The sequence below is a fragment of the Scyliorhinus torazame genome, chromosome 11, assembly GCF_047496885.1.
Source record: "Scyliorhinus torazame isolate Kashiwa2021f chromosome 11, sScyTor2.1, whole genome shotgun sequence".
In the NCBI taxonomy this organism is placed as follows: domain Eukaryota; kingdom Metazoa; phylum Chordata; class Chondrichthyes; order Carcharhiniformes; family Scyliorhinidae; genus Scyliorhinus; species Scyliorhinus torazame.
The window spans coordinates 4,197,107-4,203,106 of NC_092717.1; positions in this window are offsets into that span (position 1 = coordinate 4,197,107).

A 6,000-nucleotide genomic window follows, 5' to 3' on the forward strand; every position below is an offset into this window, starting at 1 on the left:
TATTTAATAACCAAACCTGTTGTATATTTCATATCTCAAGGGCTAATGCAGAGATGACACTAGTTTAGTTTGTGTGTGAGTTTAATTGGTTTTATTCAGTGCTTTAAAATGTCTACTCCATGTGTCAGCTCTAGCTTTCATTTTTTTCTCTGTTTACTTTATTCGGAGTCCACACCCAGACCACAATCAGTGAGCATCAATAGTAAACGGACTCACATATTCAAACAAAACAATTGAACACGGCATGATTTCCTCATTGTAAAATTGCCGACGTTATTTTAACCTAAACCATCCTAAACAACAAACATTTGTACATTGAGTCATTTTTCAAGAGAAAACGAACATACAGAAATAGTCTTTGAGATATGACGGTCTCTGATGACTATGCTGAGGGGAAGAAGTGGTCCTGCAAGATCAACTTGATGAAGGGGATGGTCAACATCACAGTCGCTCACTGATGTATCCACATAATTACAGTCTTCAAATTCTCCTGGTCTGCTCGCTATCCAGCATCTTGCATCCCACTCCCACTGAGAAGCGTTGATCTACTTTGGTCCAAATGGAGATGATGTAAATTTGTGGATGTGACTTGGCCATTTTATGTAAACCCAGTTCCCGACTTCAATCGTGGTCTTTACCTCAGTGTCTGTTGAAGTAGCTGTTTCTTTACATCATCACTTTGCGGTTTCTTGTGCTTTTGCTCTCTCATTCGCATTGGTTGGACGTGACAGCCCAAGAATGGTTAGTGTCATGCAAAGGTTACAACCTATCACAGGTTTACTGGTGTCCTTAAGGATAGGGTGTGGGCTGGATCGACTTGTGAGAAGGAGGGTGTGAATGGATTGTTTAAATGTTTTCCCCTCTGCCGTGCTAGTTTTCAGACTGCTCTTTACCGCCCTGTCATGGCGTTCAATGCCACCATTCAGTTACGGATTGTATTGCGATGTCAGATGGTGACGAATTCCATAACTTGCTGGAAACTCTACGAATGGACTGGAAACAAACTGGTCCATTGTCTGCAGTGATCATCTCCGACAAACCCCATTGTGTAAACAACTTGTGTAGAATGTCAATAACTGAAGTGATGGGTATAGAATTTATGGGGATGTCTGCAATCTAGATAGAATCATAGAATTTACAGGGCACAAGGAGGCCATTCAGCCCAGCGAGTCTGCACCGGCCCTTGGAAAGGGCACCCCATTTAAGCCCACACCCCCACCCTATCCCCGTAACCCAGTAACCCCACCTAACCTTTTGGACGCTAAGGGGAAATTTAGCGTGGCCAATCCACCTAACCTGCACGGCTTTGGACTGTGGGAGGAAACCGGAGCACCCGGAAGAAACCCACGCACACACGGGGAGAACATGCAGACTCCGCACAGACAGTCACCTGAGGCGGGAATTGAACCTGGGACCCTGGAGCTGTGAAGCGCCAGTGCTAACCACTGTGCCACCTTGCCGCCCACTAATCACGAAACATCAAGCACTGATTCTGAGGGGTTTTGGTTTAATTAATTAATAACAATAATGGCTTATTATCACAAGTAGTCTTCAACCAAGTTACTGTGAAAAGCCCCAAAATCCTTTCTTGGGGTGTTGGCAGCGCTGGCTAGGTTAGCATTCTTAATGTCCGTCCCTAATTGCCCTTGAGAAGGTGGTGATGACTTACCTTCATGAAGCGATGCAGTCCATGTGGTTAGTACACCCACTGTGCTGTTAGGGAGTGAGATCCAGAATTTTGCCCCAGCGACAGTGAAGGAACGTCCGATATATTCCCAAGTCAGGATGATGAGTGACTTGGAGGGGAACCTCCAGGTGGTGCTGCTCTTGTCCTGATGGATGATAGAGGTCACGGGGTTAGAAGGTGCTGTTGAAGGACTGTTGTCACGGTGTGTTGGTGTTGGAGGGAGTGAATGTTTGTGGAGGGAGTGCAATTAAGCGGATCGCTTTGCCCGAATGGTGTCGAGCTTCGAATGATGTTGGAGCTGCACTTTCTGAGGCAAGGGAGAGTATCCGATCATATCCCTGACTTATGCTTTGTGGATGGTGGACAAGGCTTTTTGGAGTCAGGAGGGGATTTATTCACTGCAGGGTTCCTAGCTTCTGACCTTATTTTGTAGCCACAGTATTTATTTTGCTAGTCCAGTTCAGTTTCGGTCAATGGATGTTGCTACTGGGGGATTCAGTGATGATAATGCCATTGAATGTCATGGGGCGATTTCTTGTCAGAGATGGTCATTGCCTGGCACTTGTGTGGCATGAATATTACTTGCTACTTGTCAACCCAAGCCTGGATATTGTCCTGGTCTTGCTGCATTTGGACATGGACTGCTTCAGTATGTGACGAGTCACAGTCTGGAACCTTGTGCAATCATCAGCGAACATCCCCACTTATGATCTTATGTTGGAGGGAAGATCATTGATGAAGCAGCTGAAGATGGTTGGGGCCCAGGACTGGCACTTCTCAAACCAGGAGTGCCATGATTCTGGGGTCAGTCGTAGAGAAGTGAGACACAGATTAACAGATTTCTCACTGAGTGGTGATCTATTGCTGACCACCAAATTGGTGTTTCACCTGAATAACACTCTGCTGTCCTTCACAGACCAGATGGAAAGGTGTTGCTGTAGAACTTTCCAGATAATTGCTGGAATTCTACGTCAATACAGTCATCCCCAAACAACGTGAGTTCATTCCACACTCTGTAACCTGTCTTCTATTTCAGAAGACCGCTTGATTTTTAGGTATCGTCTTACTTTTCAGTTCCTCTTCATAACAAGATTCATAGCTGTGTGCAAAATCATGTGATCCCATTGTCTTTAATGTTGCAACTTGTTTCACTGTCCCTCACGCTGTCAGTGCTGTTACTGATCAGCATGTCATTGTGTAAACCTGCAAGATGCAGCACCTTGAATGTTCAACTTGTGAAGACTATCTGACCACCTGTGTGTAGAGGTCAATGACTAGATCCTGACGTGGGTTAGCAATCTAGTCAGTGCCTGGTGATCAGTGTACAGATCCATGAGCCAATGTTCACGAGCACAGGGCACGAGGGGCTGGTGGAGATTCTATCCAAACCTTTAAATAACAAACAGTGTTTGCTGTGCGATTGTCCACTCTCATTGGGCATTATTGCGCAGCGGCTTCCAAAGTGGCTCCGTGACATCTGTGCACTTGGGAACGAATTTGTGATACAAGTTGGCAGTGCTGAGGATTAATGTCAACAGGATCGATGCCAACTCTCCCATGTTAGATGTGGTCAGGAGCACATGAATAACTTTGCTGTCCCGTGTCGGGTTTACTCTGGCCGCTGTCACTCTGCACACCAGTTAGGCAAGTTCAGATGCCACGAATGTGCATTGGTCCTTTGAGCATCAAGTTGTGTGGTGAGAGCTGATCATTGTCGATCGCGTTCTGCTTCGTTTCTTTCACGGTCAATGAGGTGATGTTGGAAAGTAGCTGACCTCAGCAGCACAGAATGTCCCTTAGGATGGAATGCAGCCTCACAAGTAGCAAAAGCTGGGAGATGTTCTGCTGGAGCTACCTGAACAGCTCCATTTGCATATCCAGCTCAGTCAGGGCTGGATCCTGAAATGCTGATAGTTCTTGGATCACAGCAAGTGGGTACTTGTCCAGAATGATCGCTTTATTGACCACAGTCTCAGTTTACCGATTTTGTGCTGTGCAATGACCAGGGTAGATATCCGTGGCGAGGGGTTGATTTGTTCAATGATACTGTCTGTTTCTAGTTATTCCAGCTCCTGTGACCCTGGCACAAGCGTTTCCGGAAATGGTGAGATTGACGTGTTGATGCGGGCAGGGTGACTATTCTGTTGGAATTCAGCATCCCCGACAGCACCAATCCACTGTTCATCAGGACTAAATCTAAAACAACGCATTGCTTTTGTGTGATCCTTGTATGTCATTACACAACCCTTTCTTCCAATATCCCACAACTTTACATTGGAGTCCCTGGAGCCAGAGGCCTCAAACCCCCTCAAAAAGATGGAAGTCTGAAATGCAGATGGTGGCTTTGAGTCCTGACAGTGTCCGAGGAATCTCGGCTGCTCCCAAATCCCACATTCTTAATGATCCAGGTTGGAACCCTGCAACAACCAGCTCCTCAGAATCTTTGCACTGAATTCACTCGATTGGCGTGTTGTAAAATTTATCATACAGTTAGGTTTGCTGGAAGGATACCTGTATGGATATACCTGTATGGATAGTCTGTATGGATATACCTGTATGGATAGTCTGTATGGATATACCTGTATGGATAGTCTGTATGGATATACCTGTATGGATATACCTGTATGGATATACCTGTATGGATATACCTGTATGGATAGTCTGTATGGATATAGAAAATACAGCACAGAACAGGCCCTTCGGCCCACGATGTTGTGCCGAACCTTTGTCCTAGATTAATCATAGATTATCATTGAATTTACAGCGCAGAAGGAGGCCATTCTGCCCCCTGAGTCTGCACCGGCTCTTGGAAAGAGCACCCCACCCAAACTCAACACCTCCACCCAACACCAAGGGCAATTTTGGACACTAAGGGCAATTTATCATGGCCAATCCACCTACCCTGCACATCTTTGGACTGTGGGAGGAAACCGGAGCACCCGGAGGAAACCCACGCAGACACGGGGAGAACGTGCAGACTCCGCACAGACAGTGACCCAAGCCGGAATCGAACCTGGGACCCTGGCGCTGTGAAGCAATTGTGCTATTCACAATGCTACCGTGCTGCCCTTAAGAACAAATAAATCTACACTATACCATTTTACCGTAATCCATGTACCTATCCAATAGCTGCTTGAAGGTCCCTAATGTTTCCGACTCAACTACTTCCACAGGTAGTGCATTCCATGCCCCCACTACTCTCTGGGTAAAGAACCTACCTCTGATATCCCTCCTATATCTTCCACCTTTCACCTTAAATTTATGTCCCCTTGTAATGGTTTGTTCCACCCGGGGAAAAAGTCTCTGACTGTCTACTCGATCTATTCCCCTGATCATCTTATAAACCTCTATCAAGTCGCCCCTCATCCTTCTCAGTTCTAATGAGAAAAGGCCTAGCACCCTCAACCTTTCCTCGCATGACCTACTCTCCATTCCAGGTAACATCCTGGTAAATCTTCTTTGCACCTTTTCCAAAGCTTCCACATCCTTCCTAAAATGAGGTGACCAGAACTGTACACAGTACTCCAAATGTGGCCTTACCAAAGTTTTGTACAGCTGCATCATCACCTCACGGCTCTTAAATTCAATCCCTCTGCTAATGAACGCGAGCACACCATAGGCCTTATTCACAGCTCTATCCACTTGAGTGGCAACTTTCAAAGATGTATGAACATAGACCCCAAGATCTCTCTGCTCCTCCACATTGCCAAGAACTCTACCGTTAACCCTGTATTCCGCATTCATATTTGTCCTTCCAAAATGGACAACCTCATACTTTTCAGGGTTAAACTCCATCTGCCACTTCTCAGCCCAGCATCCTATCTATGTCTCTTTGCAGCCGACAACAGCCCTCCTTACTATCCACAACTCCACCAATCTTCGTATCATCTGCAAATTTACTGACCCACCCTTCAACTCCCTCATCCAAGTCATTAATGAAAATCACAAACAGCAGAGGACCCAGAACTGATCCCTGCGGTATGCCACTGGTAACTGGGATCCAGGCTGAATATTTGCCATCCACCACCACTCTCTGACTTCTATCGGTTAGCCAGTTCGTTATCCAACTGGCCAAATTTCCCACTATCCCATGCCTCCTTACTTTGTGCAGAAGCCTACCATGGGGAACCTTATCAAATGCCTTACTAAAATCCATGTACACTACATCCACTGCTTTACCTTCATCCACATGTTTGGTCACCTCCTCAAAGAATTCAATAAGACTTGTAAGGCAAGACCTACCCCTCACAAATCCGTGCTGACTATCCCTAATCAAGCAGTGTCTTTCCAGATGCTCAGAAATCCTATCCTTC